This window comes from Lissotriton vulgaris, chromosome 12 (genome assembly GCF_964263255.1).
Source record: "Lissotriton vulgaris chromosome 12, aLisVul1.2, whole genome shotgun sequence".
In the NCBI taxonomy this organism is placed as follows: domain Eukaryota; kingdom Metazoa; phylum Chordata; class Amphibia; order Caudata; family Salamandridae; genus Lissotriton; species Lissotriton vulgaris.
In genome coordinates this window covers 196,045,911-196,069,832 of record NC_141700.1, presented here as the reverse complement: position 1 = coordinate 196,069,832, position 23,922 = coordinate 196,045,911, and positions in this window count along the sequence as shown.

The window sequence follows — 23,922 nt, the reverse complement described above, 5'->3', positions numbered from 1 at the left end:
CCGCTGATGTTTGGAGTGCAGTGGACAGTGGACGCAACCATGTCACCCCAGCCAGTGGGGAGGATCGTAGAACTGTAGTTTGTTACGTCTCCCCCATAGGCATGAGCGGAGTGGACTGGCCCAGCGTACGCCAGGCCAGCGTAGGGGTGTGAATAAAAGGCACGTGACTCTGGGCGTGGTCCACTTCCAAAATGCCCAATGTGTTTGCCAAGGCAGAGCCTCTCAACCCGCCTCGAGGCTGATGCCGTCGCCGTGAGTGGGGTTGCCTGCGATCCTGTGCGCCTGCTGCACCCCGGGACCCTGGTCCCCGAACCAGTATTGCATGCCCCTGCACACCCAGGCCTCAATGGCCACCTACCGACATCAGCATGTGTTGAAGAGGGCCCACCATGTGCATGCTCCAATACCGAGGCCCGCGACACTGGTAATCTGCTATGACTATCACAGCCTCCGCGAGCAAGGCTTGCAGTGCTCCTTTCTCGTTGATGTACTCTACCGGCTGACACAGCGAACTAGTAGATCACACATTTGGAAACCGAGTCTTGATTACACTATGGCAAAGGACGATGTTTCTTCCATGTGGTGCCACCAAGTCTGTGCATAGCATTCTAACAACACATGTCTGTGGGCCCACACGGACTACTGCTCCTGGACCACAGAGCGCTCAGATAGGACACACATGTTGAACTGAGTCATGAAATTTTAATGGCAGAGTGCATATCATTGCACACAAGGAGAGGTGTAATAGTTTGACGCGTTTCAGTCTGGAGGTGAAAAGGATCATCGTTATGGAGGTGATCAAACACTACCTACAACAGCGCTGGTGTCACTAACTCTGTGCATCTCGAGCCAACGACACATGGCTGTGGGCCACTGCTGACCGCTGCCTCCGGCCTACACTGTGGTCAAGTAGGTCACACATTTGGGACTGAGTCTTGATTCAGCAATGGTGGAGTTCAAATAATTGTACCGGCATCTTCGCAGATTGCATCCGCTCTCAACCCCGGTGTCACTAAGTCTTTTCCCCGACATTCATAGACACTCTCTGGTAGAACTACGGTGGCGTCTAAGTCATTGGACTGGGGGTTGTCTTCATCCTCGTGTAGCTGATACCGAATTGTTGGTGGAAAGGAGGCTGTAGAATTCCACTCCTGCATTTTCTGCTTCTTGTCGGCTTATGCCATCTGCATCATGACCTGGAGGACACCTTCCACTGCCCCCCACAACCCTCTGCCACATTCACCGCAGACATCGATGAGGACTTGCTCAGTCCACGTGGCCCTTCCTCAGTGCACCGCAAGGCAACGTCCCGTGGCGGGGTGCCTGTGCCGGCCGCTGTGCATCTGGGGCCACTAACTCTGTACAGCTAAAGTCAGGGACACTGTCTTCTGAGATATTGGATGGCCATTGAGACGATGGCCTTGGGTCATCAATGCCATGTGTCTATGGCCCTGCACTGTCAGCTACACCAGAGCTCACACATCAAATCGTGTCCTGACCGGCCCGAGGTCGCATGATTGCAGGAGGCACACACCACCACCACCTCCAAATGCCAACTGCCAGTGTCAAAACGTTCGTATTGGCAGACACCTCTCGTGGATGCCAACATCTGCCTGATACCCTGCTCAGCACTCCAGGTGCCACTAACTCAGTGCACCACTGTTCATTACTGTTTTGGTTATGTGCTGTGGCGAGTTCACGCAGCAATGTCACCTCAGGCAGTGTGGTTGACCTGGGAAAATGATGGGTAAGACGATGCAGGTGTGACTCCCCCCACTGCAGCTGCATCAGGAATATCTTGAAGGGACCCAATCATAGACATTTTGTTCACATGAGCTCGCTCAGCTCTAGTGCCCTAACCTAAGTGCACTGCAACTCACGGACACTTCTGTTTGCTCGTTGGGTGACCTCTGTACTAGTTGTGGCTACCACCATACTGCACCGCTGTTGTCTCTGTAATGCTGGTGTTTACTGTTTCCGTCTTAATAGTGTTCACTGTTGTATGTGTTGCCAGCACCATCCACTCCATGAGGGCTGGCTTACACTCACCACACACACATCCAGCACAGGCGTCACTGTACATGTGACCCTGCCAATAAAGGTGCCAGGCGCACATGCCCATAGTCAGGTCCACAAACTATCTGCGTGTGTCCGTGTGGTCATGATGTGTGCATGAGGGCCCTGGGCCCTACAACGTTACATTATAATGTGTGCAGCGGATAAAGCCATATCCTTGCAGGCAACATATTAGTTCTTGGACATGTAGCTTTGCCGTCAGTCACTCATTACGTGAGGGGAGTGTACCGGGCCATCGTATGGAGGAACAGTATGGGTGTGTGAATGGTAATTCTGGGGCTCTGGGCGTAGTTCAGAACAGGAAATGTGCAAATGCATGTGTCTCTGTCACAGTGTGGGTCTCCTTTGTGGGGTGCAGGTTTGTCCTATTGGGACTTGGAGACCCTGTATGTAATATAGTTTGGCTTCCATGAGCCCTGACCCCACCCGCACCTGTTTGACCAACTTCTTTAGCCATTCTGACACTTGGCATTTGAATGCGATGTGTGCCTCAGTGGCATGTTGGTCCTCGCCAGCATCACTGATGGGTTGTCTGGTCTGGTCTGCTGGGGGTGTTGTTTGCCCTCTGCAATGTGAAGGGGAGATGCATGTTGACATTGTGTTGACATGTATTTTTGTGCATTGTTCTTATTGACATGCAGACTGTATGATAATGTACATTGTGACTGTTTGGGTGGTGTTGCCAATTTGATGCTGGACAGTGGACTTTTGGACTACGTGACGGATGTGAGGTTGTATGCGTATGTATGAATCAAACATTTTCCCGCCCTGTTCAATGTGTTTGGCCTGTTTCTGCGCATGAGCGGACCCAGTTGTGTCCCCTGTTCAGCAGTGTTGGTGTTGCACTTTGTACAGCATTGTCGTGGGATGTGATGTTATTGCTATGTGTGGTGCTGCAGTGTGCCACGGGGGTCAGGGACATGATCCAGGGTCATTGTGGCTGTGCAGTGTGCTACACATCGTTGTGCATGTGTGTCATTGTGCCCATCTCCCCCAGTCCCTGGTCATTGCTCACCCTGTTGATGTTGTGTCAAGTCCTCCCGAGCTGTGTACAGACTCCCACCTCCTTGCACCATCTCCACACCGATGACAGTAGCCTCCATTTCCTCCAGCTCCTCCTGTGGCGCAGGACTCCCACCTCCTATCGCCGTTGCTGCCTTCCTGTTAGCAGCAGGTTTGTGCTTGGTGCGGCTTTTCACATCATGCCAGCGCCTCTTGCCCTCCTCAACACTCTGACTGCATTCACGATAGTCTCATTGTGGGTCAGTTGATGGTAGTGTACTGTCACCTCTGTGACGCTGACCTGGTTTTGCTGAGGCCTTTTCTCCTTTGCCTTCCCTGACCCCGGAGTTCCTTGCTGGAGGTCTGTGGGGCTTGTAAGGTTGGCGTTGGCCTCGCCACTGGGTCTGGGGGCATCCATGTTGCTACGCACTTTGTATTGTTTCTGATGTGTCGTTATTGTAGCTTTTATGGTGCATTGTCCCGCCAGACGTGTGGGGTTTGCAGGCCCTCTGCTGGTTTTGCTGCTTTTTGTATTGCCATTGGCCTCATCGCATTTTTGCGCCATGGCATTGATTTTAACACGGTATTTTGACGCATTATCTGGAGACTATCGCTTGGTACTGCTGTGTTGTGAATACTTAGTTAACACAGCATAATTTTCCCGCGATAGACAGCAATGTTGAGAGTTGCATTAAGTTACTTTTGCAATGGTTATTACACGTTCTTTAGAATATGCCCCACTGTGTTTTAGTCTATATGCTTGATTACGAGTTAAGGTGCTATATATTACACCTGAAAAATAAACATACTACGGGTAAGTTACTTATCAGGTCTGATGAATAACACCTATTACGAATTATTTTTGGGATAATGAGTTTTCGGGGAAAATCTAAATCATGAACCTATTACAATTTCGAATTTCTTTAAATCACAGCATTAACCAAGCTGTTTCCAAAGATTATCTCTTGATTTAAATTGCTGCACTGTTTGTGTAGTAATGTTTTTTAATATTTTTTCTGTGTTATACCACTTCGCCTCCATTGAAAATAATGCTTTCATCTGTATTAGGATGTACGTAATAAACAACCAATGTGTTTTCTTAAAGGAGAAACCAACTTTAGGCAACTGTACAATTTTAGCTAAAAAAAATATACTTTTCCTTGAAAAGACAGGGTGGATAGAAGGCCACACAATAAGGCATTTGCATACGCAAATTGTGCCATATGCTAAAATTTCCAATAATATCCTTTGGGTATGTGGTAAATCAATCTCCTTATGACGGGCTGGTTTTAGATACACTAAATATTGCATTGAATAAATCAGCCACCATGGGGCCTGTGACATAAAGAGAAACCTACACTTCTGTGTAAGTTTAAGTTTGTTTTGGAATCTACACACCCCAATTTAATAGTATGTTTACGTCTGCAGAGGCTCCACAGTTGAGGCATGTTGTATCTTTTTATGCGGAAGTAATCCATCGCGACCGCAGAGTTTTCACAATCGTAAAACTTACTACTAAATCAGAGTTTGTGAATCAAGCACCATAGTGTTCAGAATGTTTTCCCTGTTAACGCACATATCCGAAAAAAATGCATCCCCAATTTTGGCAGACCTGATCCGTCGGAATTTAAAGGGAGACAATGCCCGAAAAATATCAATAAAAAAAAATGGATGCTGTAAACCCAAAATCTACATATTATACCCCATTTCATGAGCAATATTTATAATAGGCGTTAGGACACACATTTAAGTCTGTATGTCTTATGCATAGTATTTTATGGGACATTCCTAATAAGAGCCTAAGCCTTCCTTATCTTTATTACTATCTCTCTAAATCAAACAATGAAAGCCAAAGGCTCTCTTGTGTATATTTCTAATCTGACATGACCTTTGATTTTCCTCTTGAACACTTCTCCTATTTCTATAGTGATTTACTTTATTATTAGTTTTTGTTTGGTAAAAATTATGAGATTTATCATTTTTGTCCTGGAGGAATTTGTGTGTTGTGTTAATGAATATGTTCAAAGAATAGAAACCCATCAGTGGAATTTCGGTCCTTTACTATAACGTTCCTTCTTATGTGTTTTTTTTTCCAAGTTTTGGATTTCAGACACTTTATTGTCATTTACATTTACATTTACAATTAAGCTAAATGTAATTGCTGTGATCAGTGGCCTGTAGCAGCCCCTTCCCGACCTGGCACATATTGCTACCAGGCCCATTATCATTCTGTATGTTGGCCTAAATATCACATACAGAGTGATAATGGGCCAGTGACAGCATTTTCTGGGCCTCCTCTTTCACTCACTGCTCTTCTCACGGATCCATCGAGTGTGCAGCAGCATTGCTCAGTGAGTGTTACCAGTTGCCACTGCAATGCCACTTTCATCTTCAAGGCTAAGGGGTTCCATTAATGGCTTCAGTTAATCAGGGGCCAGTGAAGCTTTATATACTCCAGTTTATGCTGTGCCTCCTACTCACTCAGCATTGTTAGGGTGTAGTGGAACTACTACTCAGTGGACGACTGGAAGAGCAGAGGTATGACTAACAAGCATTTGCAGTGCAATAGGTCTCGCATTTACGCGAGTTTAAGCTATTGGCATTGTAAATGACAATGCCTTACATTTAGGTTTTAAAATGAAAACAAAAAGAAAAGGCATTGTTATTTACAATGTGAATAGTTCAAATTCGCGTAAATGTGAAACCTATTGCACTGCACATGCTTTTTGTCTGTGGTATGCCCTGTTGTGATCAGTTCTAGAAGGCACTGGAATTCTTTTGTACTTGGGAGAGGGCAACCTTGAGAAGAGCTCTGTCTTGATAATGATGACTTGGGCCACGTTGGATTTTGGTTACAATGACTTCAGGGAGATTTCCTCAGATGTAAGGTTGGCACTCTGCCAGAACAAGAGACATCTTAAACCAGTGTGTGTGCTACTTGGAATAATTCCCGTACCAACAGCAGGGAGCAATATCCAACTCTTCTAATGAATCTACTGAAAAACATACTGGTAACCTTCAACATGTTTGATTGTTATGTAGGTAGGTATATTTTAGCATTATCCCTGTGATTTTTGTCACTTACCATTCCTTCCCCATTTTATTAAAATGAATGTATTCCTTTAATTCTTTTTATTTTTAACAGCATTGTTGTTTGGTTGCTTTGTTATAAACACCACACATCACAAGAGCGGGGGGGGGGGGGGAGTTACTGCTTATGGCCCTTGACCAATAAGCACTGGCAAAGCCAATAGGTAAGGCTTGTTTAGGTTTATGTTGTGTTGAATGTTATTCAGTAACATGGTTGTATACTGCATGAACAGGAAAAACACATTTAAGCTCCCCATATGCACCAGAAAATACCAAGATGCACATATACACTCAGAAGCACACAGGGAAATGTATTTAGATATGCATTTAGCCAAACAACACATATAAGTGCCCATTCAGTCATATTTATATGACAGCTGGGATGAATGTGTGGATTGATGGCTGTGAAAAGAAGGGTGAGTAGGCAGTTCAAAGCTGTGGGTGTCTAAAGTGTTGTGGGGAGATTGAAGCAGTTGTATTGTTGGACTGATACATGCAGACTTGGGATGGGTGGACAGGTGAATGCATGGATGTTGGTGGTGGATATGACCAGGAGAGACGGTGAATGGTGGCCCATGGCCGGGATAGGTGGATGCATGCCTGTGTGTAGGCACAGGAGGCTGATGGGCCAGAAAGAGCATCAGGTGGAAAGGGAGCATACGAACAATGTAAAGGTGTCAAACAATAGCACAGGAAACTTCTAGCACACAAACACTGTACTGGAACCGAGGGAATACAGGTAGCACAAGGGGTTGACTGTCTAGGAACTAGGTGGAGATAAGGGAGAGCACAAAAACAGTAGGACCTGGCAGGAGGGAAGACAGAGCCTGGGGCTTGAGAAGAGCCAGGGCAGAGAGAGCTGGGCAGCCATGTCAGACCAGCTAGCAGCTATGTGGTATACTAAATAAGTGGTTCCGTAGGTCAAATCTCCTTATTGATGTAATACCTACACTTTCACAATTGCTTTATTAACCTTCTTGCTTTCTCAAATATTCTTGGAAAGGCACCATTTGCCCATTCTTTTTGCAAACTTTTCTCAGGGAAGAACGCCCCACCCCCACTCCCCACCCCACCACCACCACCTCTCCTAATGACGTTTAGGCTCACTCGCTGCTCTTGCCACCGTGCACTCATCACAACTTTTTACGCCCACCACTTTCAAATGTAACCAGCGGCAGGAGCCCAGGGCATGGCAAAGTGTTTTTGTTTTATGGGCTCCTGTCACCTCACCCGGGCCCAAGTTCTGGGGGGTGTAGGTTTCATTTTGGATAATGTTACCCAGGTGCATCCAATATGCAAACGCAGGTATTTAAGTTTCAATCGGGCACACAACAGATGCAGTGCAAGGTTCTCTCAATCTAATATAACCTTATTTTGACTTGTACTTGTGTTAGTTCTCTGTTTACTCCTCTGATGTGTGGGTAAAATGTACCTTTTGTCCCAAATTTTTGTCCTGAATTCTGACCTTCTGTCCTGAATTTTTGTCATGAATTTTGACCCTTTGTCCTGAATTTTTAGACTCACTGTCCTGAATTTGCACCCATGCCAGTTGGTCCCCCTATTCACGAACCATGTGATTTCTCAGAGGGATATTTTACAAAGTGGAATGTCGGTTTGTGTAAATGTACCACAACTACCGCCTACCAAATGAATAGTTGAGGTCTTCATTGAAGTTAATTTGTTGTAACTTATATCCATGGCCGCTCATGTAAAATCAGTAATGCAAGGAGAGAGACATTTGTCTAAAAGGGATTTTTGTCATTAGAAGACAGAAATGCATTGTCGTGCTGTACATTATACAAACCGTAAAGTAAATGCTATATCGACGTGTCTGAATGTGCTGTCTGGGGTAATGGCTCCCTCTGTGAGTGTGCTTCACAATCCCCGACGTGACATATCCGTTATGACATGTATAGCAAGTAACTGCAGTTGTATTACAAAGTAAAACATGAATAATTGAAAATATAGACCAACAGCGAGTCTATACACCAGCCTCTCTTAAGTATTAGCATTATAAATGTCTGCCATGGCAGTGAAAATAATGTGGTCCGATAATGTTTGTCGTTTAGCTCAATCCAACAAAAAGTGCATTCACACATATTTTTTACTACAATGCAGCGGTCAAATTCCACATTATTTTCCAGAGTACAGTGACACTGACATGACAAAATATTTTTTACTACCTTACAGATTACATTTTACAATTACTATACAGAGAAAAACTCTGCCAGTAATCAAGGCCTCCTCAACATGATTTTACCTTATTGAACACATGTAACCCCTTGCTTCCTTGTTTCGGTTAGATGCCGTATTTAAAAAAATGAAAAATGCACATTGAAAAAGTGCCACAGCATTAACCATATGTGCCAGATGTACAGACTATAATATGCTGTTTATTACTGCCGTTAAGAGAAGGTTGGTAATAAATAGTGTTGTTAGTGTATTAAATGTTGTGCAAAAGAATGCTACGCACGTTGTGATTTTTTCTTAACAAAATTGGCATTGCTCAATGTACTTGAAGAAAATAGTCTCCCCAAAAATGTATTCAACTTAGGTATGGTACGGCAAGTTTTATGCAGTCCTGTTTATGGGGACGAAGAGAAGGGTCAAATTGTGTCATTTGCTGTTTTAACTCACATAGGAAGAGTCTTTGATTTCCAATACAGGAAAAAAATTATGAAAGAAAGTACACAAATGTTGGCACAAAAGAACTTGAAGCAGGAAACCATTTTTGCCTTTTTGCTTGGTTTGGTGAAATCCATTCAATACTTCTCTAAAAATGAGCATTTAAACATCTTTCAAGGTGAGCCTAAGGGTTAGAATGTCATTGATAGCTGGACCACTAGTCCATGAACCTGGGTTGATCGACCGCTGTGGATTGAAAGCTATTGGCGGGGGAGATTATTTTCATTGTTCATTTCAAGTCAGAGAACTTAAAAGAGAGACAGCAGATATGCAGGCTTTGATTGATTGGCTACAAGTGACCGCTAACTCCACTGGCTACCATTACAATTCATGGGATACGGTCTCTGTTGTATCTTGTTTTCATACTTTATCTCTTTCTGCACTCTGCCCCTTTAATCTGTTCATTCCTTTTGGATCCTTCCATACTTCGGTGTTCTCTCTCTTTGTCTGGTATGGCAATTGCTTGCTAGCCTGGAGAGGGACACCAGCTGTTACCTGTAGCTCTTAATAAATATACCTTTTGTATAATATCCTTGTATGGACTATGTGACTCCTTTCCATACAACATTTTGGCGATGGAAGGCTAGCATTTTCTGAAGAAGCTACTGAAGGAATTGTAACCAGCTGGTGGAGAGAAGCACGCGTGAATCCAGTAACGGAAGAGTTATTGGCAAGGAAGAATTCGCTTTCCATGTTGATCTACTGTGCTGTATGACTTAAGTGAATTGAGTCGAGACTGTGTTTGGCATACCCGGGATTGATTATTGAAGAAGCGAGAAATACCGGAGTATATTGCGGTGGAATTAAACGATCACGGAGTGAGTACTGTTCAGGTTTTTGTTTTTACACTCATTCGCGCATCGAGGATAACATCTTTGTCAATGCGAACATATGGATGCATATTTCCGAGTATGGTGTGACTTTGAATTGAAGCTGTAACACTTACCTGAGACTACAGCCACATTTGTGCGACATTTGAAAAGGCTCCAACGCATTGCACGAGTCACTGTTCCTTTGGAGAACGCCGCCATTGAGAACGCTGCTATTGTTGTTCCTTTGACAAAAGAAAGCTGCAGCCCCTCCTGACTCTTCACGTTACGTTCTGACATATTCACGTTCGTTCACTACGCGACGGCGGCCATTTTCTCCTTCAAACATAAATGGTTGCTAGGTAACGTGAAAGGAGCACGGAGTGAGAGACAGCTCTGGGAAATATCGGAGCGAAAGCAGTTCTGTGAGTAACGTTAAATTATTTTTATCTTTACGAGCTTGCAGGGAGTCAGCGTAACTCGTGGAGTAGCAGTCTTATTTTTATAATTAAGACTTTGTCACGTCATTAGATTCTTGGGGGCAGTCGAGGCACAGTATAAGCATAACATGGAAGTTGGAAAGCAACAGTGTAGTTATGCCACCATTATTTCTACAGCAAAGCGGGGATCCTCCCATAGAATGGGAGGAATGGATTGAAGTATTTGAGAATTACATCAAGGCAATCGATGGCAAGGACTTCAGTGCTACGAGAAAAAGGGCGCTATTATTGAGCACCTTGGAGAAAGAGGGACAACATGCTTTTACATTTTTGTCTCCAGGAACTAACGCTGAAGGGAGAGTCATAACTAATGTGTATTTGGAGGCTAAAGCTTGTTTGAAGAAAAGATACTTAAAGGAAGTCAACATTGTCATGGCAAGACACAAATGTTACACGCAGCCTCAGTGCCAAGGGGAGAGTGTGGATCAATTCATTACTCGCCTGCGTGAATTATCGTTGAAATGCAACTTTGGGAATATCAGAGATGAAATGATCAGGGACCAGCTCATTGTCCAGTGTGGGAACAAGAAGATGCAAGAGAAGCTATGGGCGGCGAAGAATCCTTCTTTGCAGAACGCCATTGACATTGCTAAGATAGTTGAAGAATCTGGTGCATGCATGAAGGAGATGGAACGCAAGGATAGTTCGAAAGAGAGTGTGTCGTGTGTAGATGTTGTTGAAGAAGGGGGAGCTGTGGGTGGAAAGAAATTCTATGAGAAGAGTGAGAAGAATGTAGGCAAAAAGTTTAATAATGCTTATAGTAATGGTGACTCTTACAAGAGTAGAGACAAAATGTGTACAAGGTGTGGCAGCACGTACCACACTGCTGATTATAAAAAATGATTTGCCTTAGACAAAGATTGTTTGAAATGCGGAAAGCGGGGTCACTTTTCAAGAATGTGCAAGTTTGTTCCCAGAGGAAAGATTGCTGTTGTTCAACAAGAACAAGCTGATGTCGCTATAGTTGATAGCGTTGAGGGAGCGAATATAATTTTGTGTGTGAGTGATGAGGAGTCAGATATGAATCCAAGGAGGAGGGTAAGACCTAAGGCGATGTTCGGGATTGATGGTGTGCAAGTTGAGTTGATGGTGGATTCAGGGTCGCTCTGGACCATAATTCCTGTGTGCTTATTTGGTGTGAATTGGCCCAAGGCTGAGTTGGAACCGAAGGACATCAATCCAGACGGGTTCCAGGGTGAAAGGATTGAGATTGTGGGGTATATGTCTGCAAATATTTCGTTCAAAGGCAGAACGGTGAGGGGTAAGTTGTACGTTGCCCAGTCTGGTCCAGCCATATTAGGATGGGGACACCAGTACGATCTACATATCGTGTTGAATCCGAGGGCTGAGGATCAAGTGATGGTGGTGGATGAAGTACCTACCTTGTCGATTGTTGATGGGATGCCTGAATTGTTTAACGAGGAGATTGGAGAGTTAAAAAGCTATGTTCATAAGATCATGTTAAAACCGGATGCTGTTCCTTTGCAACATAAGGCCAGGAAGGTACCCATTGTAGCTAGGGGTGAGGTTAAAAGGATGTTGAGCGAAATGTTGGAACAAGGGGTCATTGAGCAGATAGAAACCTCTAATTGGATTTCGCCAGTCGTGATTACGACCAAATCTGATGGCAAATACAGATTCTGTGTTGATTTGCGCACACTTAACAGCAATATTATCGTGGATGGGTTTCCTCTTCCCAATATTAATGAGTTGGTGCTGTTATTGAAAGGTGGTAGGTTCTTCACAAAGTTAGACTTGCAGAGTGCCTATCATCAGATCAAACTCCATGAGGAGTCAAAACATCTGACGGCGTTTATCACGTCTGAGGGCATTTTCCAATTCACTAGGATGCCGTTCGGGTTGGCATCGGCAGCAGGCATGTTCCAGCGTATGATGGGTTTGGTGTTGAATGGGGTGAAAAATGTTGTTCATTTTCAAGATGACGTGTTGTTGTTTGGCAGAACGAAAGAGGAGCATGATGTAATCTTGAAGGAAGTGTTGAATAAGATGGAGTTGACTGGGTTAACTTTGAGGAAAGATAAATGCAAGTTTGCGGTGGAAGAGGTGGAGTACCTGGGTTATACCTTGTCGGCGGATGGGGTGAGGCCAAAACGTGATTTGTTAGAATCCATATGGAAGGCACCAGCACCCGTTGATAGGAATCACTTGAGGTCGTTTCTGGGCCTCATAGAGTATTACGCGAAATTTGTTCGTAATTTTGCGGATAAGACGGAGAAAATAAGACTGTTACTCAGGAAGGGTTATCATTTTAGTTGGGGCCAAGAACAGGAGAGTGCGTTCGTTGGTATTAAGAAAGAGATATGTGAAGCTGGTATTTTGACACCTTTTGATACTAAGATGGAGTCAGTTTTGACTGTCGATGCAAGTGGTGTTGGCTTGGGAGCTGTGCCTGCCCAGGTTCATCCTTCAGGTTTGAAAACGGTGGCGTTTGCATCAAGGTCCATTACTGTTTCGGAGAGGAACTACTCTATAATAGAGTGAGAGGCACTTGCTGCGGCTTGGGGATGTGCTTACTTCAGGATGTATCTGTGGGGGGTCTCTTTTCAGGTTAAAGACTGACCACAAGCCTTTGGTGAGGATATTGTCGCCGGGTGGAGCTGGGAAAGGCTCGGCGAGGTTAGCAAGGTTGGCTGCAAGATTGCAGGAGCATTTGTACAAGGTGGATTATATTCCTGGTTGGAAGAATAACCTGGCTGATGGTTTGTTGAGACTTCCGCTACCCTGGCAAGAGGTTGATCGGGCTGGTGTTGAGTTATCCTTGTGTGAGGGTTCAGTAGCACCGGTTGGTGATGTAGTTGCTTTCTGTTCCGGTGCAATAGGAAAGGAGAAATGGGATGAGAGCATGGCGAGTGACGGTGTGTTGCATAAGGTGAATGAGTTGATCGTTAAATGGACTAGGCGAGAGAGCACTCTTGAGTGTGCAGTCAGGCCATTTTTTAAAGTGTTAGATGAGCTGTCTATTTTGGACAAAGAGGAGAATATTGTAATGAAGGGTTACAAGTTTATTCCTCCACAGGATTTGAGGTTCACTCTGTTCAAGTTGGCACACGAAGGCCATTTGGGTCAGTCACTCACCAAAAGAAGGTTGCGAGAATATTTCTGGTGGCCGTCAATGGATCAACATGTTTCTGATTGGGTGGAGAGGTGTTCTGATTGTTTTGAGAGTGAGAAGAGGTTAAAGTTAGGCAGTCAGGCACCTCATGGCTCAATTGAGGATCCTCTTGCTCCTTGGCATTCTGTTTGTATGGATTTTGTTGGTCCTTTCAATGGCCTTAGTGTGGATTTGAGGTTTGCCCTTGTACTAATTGATGTCTATTCTAGATGGTTAGTTGTGAAGTTTTGCAAGGAAATATCCACTAAGGTGACAATTCAATTGTTAACTGAAATTTTCAGGGAGGAAGGGTTTCCATTGAAACTTATAACAGATAATGGGACTCAGTTAACCTCTGAGGAAATGAGGAAGTTTCTGTGTGCTTGCGGGATTGTCCATTGTAGAACATCCTTTTACAACCCACAAGGTACTGGAATGGTCGAGAGGGCTAACCGCATGGTCAAAGGTGCAATCCAAATGGCTATGGCCTCTGGCGCTTCTGTGAAATGTATGGTGGAGGAGTTAATCTGGGCATACCGCACGACTGAGAACTATTCTTCAGGTATGATTCCTTTCACTGTGATGAGGGGTCGTCCAGCTGGCACAAAGTTATTTCTGGCTTGGATGAAAGAATGTGTGAGTTTGGGGAATCCAAGTGGGGTGATGAAGGCCGTGGAAGTGGTACCTGATTTCTCTCAGAGAATCAGGGCGAATGATTTGGTCAAAGTGAAACCCGGGCGGATTTCGGTTGGCTTGACTAAGTTTAGGGGGCCTTACAAGGTTAAATCTATTCATGAAAGGTTTGTGGTCTTGGAAAATGGTGAACAATGGAATCTTAGAAGAGTGGCTCTTTACAAACGACATGCCGATGGGGATGTGGATGATGTGGTTGTGAGGGGAAAGGTTGTGGTTGATGGTCGCTCTGCAGAGGGTCGGTGCTCAACGAGCAGGACCAGGAAACCTCCTTCTTACTTGCAAGATTATTATTGTGATGATCCTTAGTTTTTTTTTCTCTTGGTTGCGTTTTTTTTATTCCTTCTTTTCTTTTAATTCAACTGAAGGAATGAGGATATGTTGTATCTTGTTTTCATGCTTTATCTCTTTCTGCACTCTGCCCCTTTAATCTGTTCATTCCTTTTGGATCCTTCCTTACTTCAGTGTTCTCTCTCTTTGTCTGGTATGGCAGTTGCTTGCTAGCCTGTAGAGGGACACCAGCTGTTACCTGTAGCTCTTAATAAATATACCTTTTGTATAATATCCTTGTATGGACTATGTGACTCCTTTCAATAGAACAGTCTCCTCATCCTGAAAAGCATGAACGACCATAAAAAGGGGCAATGTAGTCTGCATTAAGCCTATACTTATCATATATGTCTGCCTGTGTCTGCCCAAGCAAAGTGATGCTCAATCTAAATATTCTTTCATTGAGTATTCTTCTCCTCCTTCCTGCTGCTCTCAAACGCCACCTACGTGCTAGCACAATGACTGCTGCCATCCTGGAAGAGTTCCTGAGGGACTGTGGAACTCCTTTTATAGTTGACCAATCATTTGCACATGTTTTGAAAGAAAAAAAAAATACCACCTGCTCACACTTCTTCTAGTTTTAGGAATTCCTAATTCAGATTTCTATAAAAATCGCAAATAGCGAATTTTCATGCATTCCAGTTTTCGCAAATAACTTAAGGATTCTTTAAAATTGCGATTCTTTAAAAACTCGCAATGCCATTTGCGAATTAATAAGGAATCGCAAAGCCAATTGCGATTCCTATTTCGAAAAAAAATTGATGCATTCCAAAATCAGAAATTGCATTCACAAACGGGCTATTTTAGCGATTCGCACTGTTTGCGAATGCAATTTCTGATCATGCATGTGCCCCTATGTGTTTGTGTCACAAGTCAAAGGGCTCAATTGAAAGTTAACAACCTCTAGGCACGTTTGGCTGCTGTTGACAATTTGAAAGCACAATAATTCCTCATTATTGTGCTTTCCTTAATAGTATACTGGCGTTATATTTTAAACAGTTCCTTCTTAGGGAATTGAAACTTATTTAAAAAGCGAAGTTTGGGGTTTTGAACCTGCCTCTACAAACAGGCATGTTTAGCAAAGCAGGTAACACTTCCACACCACAGACAGCAAAGGATAAGGAGTTTATACTTACCTGAGCTAACTACAACCAGTGCACCCACAATGCACTGCTTATGACCTCACATATTACATCACTCATGATATGGTCACCAAGTTATCTCCGCTTTCAGCAAGTGAGAGCAGTATTGATGCTGTCATTTACTGAGAGTACAGGTTCCTATGGTAAAGATGCAGCTGAGCCATAGCAAACAGCTATGTCATGGGATGGGCACCCCATGACATAGCAGGAGCCGTCCCTGGGGGATGGCACATCACAGGGCCATCTTTGGCTCCAAGACGCAGGGTGTGTGCCCCTCACCCTTTCTTGTAATTTGCCCTGGGGGGGTGCTGGTCCCTGGGGCTGTGGGGAACCAAATGCAACAAGTTCCAGGGTTACTTGTTGAACGCAAGTATTGTTTCCACAACCCACACATTCAGGGAAGCACCGCTATGGCCTTCAGTGAATGTTTTCCCAATAATGTTTAATCTCTGAGCAGACTGAAAGCCAATCTTTTACAGAAGGAGGTGGCCTCAACCTCGGCCCGCAAGACTTTTGATCTACAGGTTGCAAGGGCTTCAGGTGAGATACAGGCCCTAGCCTTAACTAACTTTCAGCTCCACTTTGAGGAAATGGTACATCGTCTATTTAACATGTCTGATACAAGTGGTATAGTACACCTATTTAGGACCATAGGTTGTGGGCTAATGAGCACCTTTCAGACAATTTTTGGAGCTATTCCATCTTTGATACACTTCGAATTTGGAAGCATTTTTGGAGGTCTTCCGCTGATTCTACTACTTGTGGTGGGTATCCTGATTTTTATTTTTCACGTACGCAATGGACATCTCAAATACGAAGGAGATGGAAAAAGTGCTCTTCGAGCGACATTGCAGTGAACGCATGGTGCTCCATCTGGGCACAACTCGGCTTTGGGAACTAAGGGGCACATTAGGATAACGGGTGGATCGCCATCGCCCATATGGCGGTGGCGATCTGCCCGGCAAAAACCTCCGCCAGCTTCCAATTTCCCCCGCCACATTACCATGGCGGGGAGGACCCCGGATAGATGGGAAGACCGTCCACCGGTTTTCCGCCGGTAGGCAATCCACCTGATTGCCTACCGGGCGGAATAGCAGTTTATATGGTGGGGGTGTCTGTTAGACACCGCCAGCCATATTACTATGAGGACAGAAGAACGCCCAATGCCGCCACGGAAAGGCATGCAGGAATTGCTTGTGGGGGCCCGTTGGGGGCCCCCAGGGACTCTGGGAGGCGCACATGGGGGGTACCTAGGTACCCCCTGCAGTTCAATGCACAACATGGCAAGCACCGCGCGGTGCCTGCCATGTTGTGCATGGAAGTGGACAACATGCCTTCCTGGCATTGTGGCGGGCGGTGCTGAGTGCACCGCCCGCCACAATGTTAGGAATGCAAGATGCAACCACCACTGTGGTGGGCGCTTCCTAATGGCACCCATGGGACCCCTCCCTTATGGCGGGCGGTCCCTTCATACAACGGGATGGCAGGCGGACAAAGTCCGCCCGCCATCCTAATATTCCACTAAGTGAGCACTGGTTTCTGTCCTTCAGATCAGTCTGCGAATTGCCTGTACTCCACTGCTTATTCTGTGGATAAGAATATGTGTTGGACATCTGTCTAACACTTCCATCGGTTGTGCTTCCGGATGTGAATGTACAGCTAGACCCGTTAAAGGCCTATGTAGTGCAGTGTCCTCTGCGTATTCCAAACTAATATCGCCATTTTTGGAACCACCAATGGATGCTCCTGTTGGAATGGACAACGGCTCAGAGCCAAGTTTACAGGTATCGAAAACCAAACTGGAGAAGATGACTTTTGCTCCATTTACCTGATCTAAGAGTTGTTACAGCGACCGCCGTCTGCAAAGAAAGGCAACAGTGATGTTGCTTCTCCTGCACAGGACTCATAAACCTTTGGCTCAACTTGTGCTGGGAACAATGTGGCTTTTTTGAAAACAACTACAAATGGAATTCAAAAACATCAGCTTTGTTTTATTTTTCCACTTCTGCTCTCACTGAGCACCATGGCTTTTGGCATGCTCAGTTGATCTGACAGTATATTGATGTTTTAGATGACTTGAAGAGCTTTTTTACATATAAATTTTTTTAACACATACCTTGTGTTTAGATGTTTTTTAAGTACATACTTTAGCAATATGTTTATGCTTTTAGAAACAGGCATATTTTTATTTAACATGTTGTCCAGTCGGATGAGGTGTGGGTGTTATGAAACCCAGTGTACCCCAATATAGGCCTAGGTAGTTACATGACCTTTTACCTACATCTCGTTTACCATTGTTCTACATAACAGGTTTTGGCACCGACCTTTTGCTTGGTTAGGTGCTATATGACTGTCCTGTGGTTCTCTGAAAACTAGTCTCATGTATTAGGCATGAGAATTCTCAGTATCACAGCAGGATTACCATCTTCAACATAATAACTCTGTATCACCGCTGTCTTCATCCTTCACTGACACTTTTAGGTAGATCTACTGAGGGTACCTTTCGGGAATATAAGCACTACATCTTTGCTGGGAAAACCAGAGGAGAAAAATACTTCCATGCTGATACACTGTTGCAAGACACTGAGATTTCTGCACGTAGAAACTCCAGCACGCTGTGGTCTGACATCCCTCGCGGGGTGTCCATCTCAAGACTAAGATGGGGTCCTTCGTTCTCTCACATCAGGTAATGGGGTGGATTTTTCCTAGGGGGATTCTTGGCTACACACCTACATACATGCTATGTACACTTAGGTACATCTAGTTAGGGTTTGCATCGTAGGAGTACCAATAATTATTGTTATGTGTATGTATGCCTACATATACTCTTTGTTTTAGCACTATGGTAGAATTCTACCTTTTCTTTACTCTCTTGGTTCTAATAACCATATATATCTGTTTGTGCCAAATGGTTTTTGCAGCACATGTATTTTACACTAGAATGATGCTGGTTCAATAAATACTTATTGGAAAACGTCCCCACCTTTTATTCTGTGTATCTTTCTGATACAAAAGTGAACACGCGTGACTGAGCGAAAAGTGCTGTACTGTTTCCACGATTCCTGAGGCATCAGGGTTGTCATGTTCAATAGTTGCCAGAAGCTATTTGCTCCTTGGTAAGAGGGGCTCATTGTGGCACTGTGAGCTAGCTGGATTACCAGGATACCATATCCTTTTGGGGTTTCTGGAATCAGTCTGGACACCAATCCCTCCTGGCCAGGCCCTGGGAGATGGGGTCCCCAGGGGGCTATACCGGCCCAGGGAAGGGAGGCCACAAGGTCCCCTTCCTGTTTAAAAAACACCTACAAAATGCTCTGGCCCTGGGTGGGGGTTCCAGGGGGCCCCAGGGCTCAACAAAATACTAATAATACAAATATACTTTTTTTTAAAAGCCAACATCTCCCCAGAGGCCGCACCCACTCCATGAACCACTATGCAAACACGCCCCTCCAAGGTACGGGAATTAAAGCCCCTTGAATACCGAAGGCCCCTGGGGGCCAACTGGCCACCCAGGTACCTCCAGTAAGCACCACACAGCTGGATTGCGGAGAGGTTGTCCGAGGCCCACCCCTTTTTACACCACTTTCCAAACACACCTCTTAGAGCCTTGCTGGTGGGGTGATGAGGTCCTCTTATGTCCTGAGGACCTCAGGACAAAAATGGACTTCATCCCCCGAGCAGCAGTGCATGGGGCAGTGCGTTTTCTGAGTGGTGTAAAAAGGCAGGATGGCCTCGGACCACTCTCAGCAATCCAGTTTGTGGGGCTTACTGGAGGTACCTGTTGGGCTAGTTGCCCCCGAGGGACCCTCAGGAGGCATGGGGACTTCACCCCCCAACAAAGAGCTTGCCAGGAGGTGAGTTTGTAGAGTGGTGGAGAAAGGGGGCATGGCCTGTGTCAGCAATCCCACTGTGTGGGGCTTACTGGAGGTAATAGGTAGGCTAGTTGGCCCCAAAGGACCAGGATCAGCGAAGGTGACTACAATGCCCATCCAAGAGCATGCCAGGGAGTGTGTTTGCAGAGTGGTGGGCAAAGGGACCATGGCCTGCTACAAGAACTTAGTAATCCTGCTGTGTGGGACTTACAGTAGGTAATACGAGGGGTAGTTGGCCCCACAAGGATGTCCTTGGGGGGTAATTACCCCTCTTTTTACCTCCAGTAAGTCCCACACAGTGGGATTGCTGAAATGTCTTTGGAGGCCGCCCCCCTTTCTCCACCACTCTGCAAACGCGCCTCCTGGCAGACTACAGGATGGGGGATAAAGTCCACTTTACTACTGAGGGACTTTGGGGGCCAAGAATCTCTCCTGGTACCTCATGTAAGTCCTAGGCAGTGGAATTCCTGAGCGCTGGTCGGAGGCCCAGCACCCTTTCTCCACCACTCTGGAAACATTACTACTAGTTAAGGAAGCATTTGCAATGTAATAGGTTTGCATTTGCACGAGTTAGAGCTATTGGGTTGTAAAGATAAAAGTTTTTTACTAATGTTTTTGGTGTAGAGTGGATGTATGTTGCATGTAGTGGAATTATGTGGTGTGTTGTGCAGTGAAATTATGTGAATGGAAAGTATGTGGTATTTAGCATATAGGAATTATGTGGAGTGGGATTATGTGTTTTGGAGAGTAATTATGTGGTATTGTAGTCTGTGTTGTGCAGTGGTAACCTCGGGTTTAGTCTTCCTTGTTTATATAGAAGCTAAACTATAAACTCAATGAGACACAAAAAAGAAGGAACCACTGAGGAGCACTTCTGAACCTAGGCTGAGGTATAAGCAGGGCCACTGGAATTAAGTGACCGTTCAGCTGCACCAATTTTTATATGATTAAACATTTTTCACATTTGCCAAGTATTCCATCATCTGCTGCCAAATCTGTAGATTTGAACAAAATAAACCTTGTTTCTAGCTCAAATGGCTCAAATGTTTCGACAAATGCAGCGTCACGTGTAACAGCGTGGTGGAAGGTCCTTTGCAAAGGTGGAATGGTCACGTGTTACTTATTGCATAATGTGGGTGTTAAACTGCTAATAATGGTACACATTCCTCTCTTCTTTTTGTGCCTCTCTTGCCTCTTTCTGAATTTCTCTTGCTTTTTTCTGCACCATTCTTCCTCTTTCTGTACCTCACTTGCCTCATTGAGCCCCTCTGTTGCATTTTTTCTGCAGATCTCTTGCATCTTTCTGCACCCCTCTTGCCTCTTTCTGCAACTCACTTGCCTGTTCAGGCCCTCTGTTGCTTTTTCTGAAGATCTCTTGTATATGTCTTCACCCCTCTTGCCTCTTTTTGCACTTCTCTTGCCACTTTCTGCATCTCACTAGCCTCTTTCTGCACCTCACTTTCCTGTTTCTGCAGTTGCTTTGCCTCTTTCTGTACCTCTCTTGCCTCTTTCTGCACTTCTCGTGCCTCTTTCTGCAGTTCTTGAGCCTATTTCTGTAGCTCTCTTGCCACTTTATGTACCTCAAGTGCTTCTTTTTGCAATTCTCTTGATTCTTCTGCACTTGTCTTGCTTCTTTCTACACCTCTCTTGCCTCTTTCTGCTTCTCTCTTGCCTGTTTCTGCAGTTTCCTTGCCTCTTTCTGAACCTCTCTTGCCGCTTTCTGCATCACACTTGCCTCTTTCTGCATCTCACTCGCATCTTTCTGCATCTCACTTGCCTCTTTCTGCACCTCACTCTCTTCCTTCTGCGCCTCTCTTGCTTCTTTCTGCTTTTTTCTTGCCTCTTTCTGCAGTTCTCGAGCCTCTTTCTATACCTCTCTTGCCTCTTTCTATACCTCAAGTGCCTCTTTCTGTACTTCTCTTGCCTCTTTCTACACCTATCTTGCCTCTTTCTATACCTATCTTGCCTCTATCTGCACCTCTCTTGCACCTTTCTGTTCTTCTCTTGTCTCTTTCTGAACCTCACTCTCTTCTTTCCGTATTTCTCTTGCCTCTTTCTGCATCCCAGTTGCTTCTTTCTGCATCTCTCTTGCCTCTTTGTGCACCTCTCCTTCCTCTTTCTGCAACTCGTGTGGTGCATCTCCACTGCTCTTGCTTCTTTCTGCACCCCTTTTGTAAATTTCTGCTTCCCTCTCGCCTCTTCCTATTTCCATGTCCCTCTTTCTGCACCTTTATGCTCCCCTTTTGCCTGTTTCTGCTACTATCTTGCCTCCTTCTGCACCCCACTTGCCTCTTTCTGTACTTCTATTGCCTCTTTCTGCACCTCTCTTGCTTCTTTCTGCACTTCTCTTGTGTCTTTCGGCACCTCTGTTGCCTCTTTCTGCAGCTCACTTGCTCTTTCTGTACCCCTCTTGCCTCTTTCTGCACACCTTATTCCCTCTTACTGCACCTTTTTGTACTCTTGTTTCCTTGCTGTACCTTTCCTACCTGTTTCTGTACCTCTCTTGCTTCTTTCTGTACTTCTCTTGCTCTTTCTGCACCATTGGTACCTCTTTCAGCACCTCTGTTCCCTCTTTCTGCACTTCTCTTCCTTGTTTCTATACCCCTCCTGCCTCTTTCTCTACTTTTTTCCTCTTTCTGCACCTCTCCTACCTATTTCTGTGCCTCTCTTGCCTCTTTTTGCACCTCTGTTGGTTCTTTCTGCACTTCTCTTGCTTCCTTCTGCACTTCTTTTGCACATTTCTGCTTCCTTCTGCCTCTTTCTGTACATCTCTTCCCTCTTTCTGCACCTCTCTTGCTTCGGTCTGCACACTTGTTCCCATTTTCTGCACCCCTTTTGCCTGTTACTGCAACTCTCTTGCCTCTTTCTGCAGTTCTCTTGCCTCCTTCTGCATCTCACTTTCCTCTTTCCACACTCATATTGCCCATTTCTGCATCTCTTGTGCTTCTTTCTATACCCCTGTTGTCTCTTTCTGTACTAGTCTTTCTTCTTTCTGTACCCCTCTTACCTCTTTCTGCACCTCACTTGCCTCCTTTTTGCGATTCTCTTGCTTCTTTCCACTTGCCTCTTTCTGCACTTCTCTTGCTTGTTTCTGTACCTCTCTTGTGTCTTTCTGCACCTCACTTGCTTCGTTCTGCACCCATCTTGCATATTTGTGTACCTTTTCTTTCTCTTTTTATACCTCTCTTGTGTCTTTCTGTACCCCTGTGCTTCTTTCTGTACCCTTCTTTCCTCTTGTTTGTACTTCTGTTGCTTCTTTCTGTACTTCTCTTGCTCTTTCTGCACTCTCCATGCCTCTTTCAGCACCTTTGTTGCTTCTTCCTGCACTTCTCTTCCTTCTTTCTGCTCACTCCTGCTTCTTTCTAAATATCTTTCTTTTAAAGAGGCTCGCCTGATTCCTCTACTCAAAAAACCTGGATCGGACACAAAGTGTCTGAAGAACTTCCGTCCCATCTCCCAGTTGCCTTTTTTGGCTAAGGTGATTGAGCAGCATGTGTTGGCATTGCTCTCAAAACATCTAGAGAGCAACAACTTGCTGGAGGCTAATCAGGCAGGGTTCCGTGCTAATCATAGCACGGAACTAGTCATGCTATCAATCCTGGATGAATTGAGGAGTTGGGCTGATATAAAAACACCGAGCGCCCTGGTACTACTAGATCTCCCCGCGGCTTTTGATACCGTGTGTCATGAACAACTTTTGTCGCGGTTGAGGTCTTTTGGTATCAGGGGCACAGCTCTTGCATGGCTTACATCATTCCTGCAGGGCAGGACACAAAGAGTACAGCTGGGGGACTTACTCTCCACCTCCGCGCCCATTACTTGCGGGGTCCCACAGGGCTCTGCCTGTCACCCCTACTCTTTAATATTTACTTACAGCCATTAATTGCACTCCTGAATAGGATGGATTGCCTAGTATATAACTACGCCGATGACACCCAGATAATCATCCGGCTGGATGATGGTCCAGGAGCGTCTACCAGGTTGCAGGACATACTTAAAGCCACAGTCAATTGGATGTCCAAAAACTCCTTAAAAATCAACCCGGACAAGACGGAAGTGTTGCCCATTTCCATCACGGGCAACCCCTGGAACGAGAAATTCTGGCCTGTGGAGCTGGGTGTGCCACCGAAACCGGCGACCGCAGTTAAAAGTTTGGGCTTGTACGTGGATGATAAACTCTCCATGAAAAAACAAGTCACTACGGTTGTGGGTACCTGCATTGGCCTGATGCGACAACTGAGGAAAATTTCTGCATTACTCTCATTTTCCACCTTGAGACATGTGGTCTCAGCCACAATCCTGGCTAGGCTGGACTACGGAAACTCCTTGTATATAGGGCTATCCCAGCGGTTGCTGGATAAGTTACAGGGGGTTATGAATGACGCAGCCAGGCTGATTTACAAGAAACCCAGGACGGCCCACTCGTCCCCTCTGATGCAGGAGCTACATTGGCTCCCGATTCGGCAGAGGGTTGTATTTAAAGGATTGTGTATCGTACACAAGGCGCTGTATGGTAATGCACCAAGATATTTGAAATCCCGCCTATCTCCATATACGCCGAGCAGGACTTTGCGCTCGTCGGATGCTACCCTCTTATCCCAATCCCGTTTT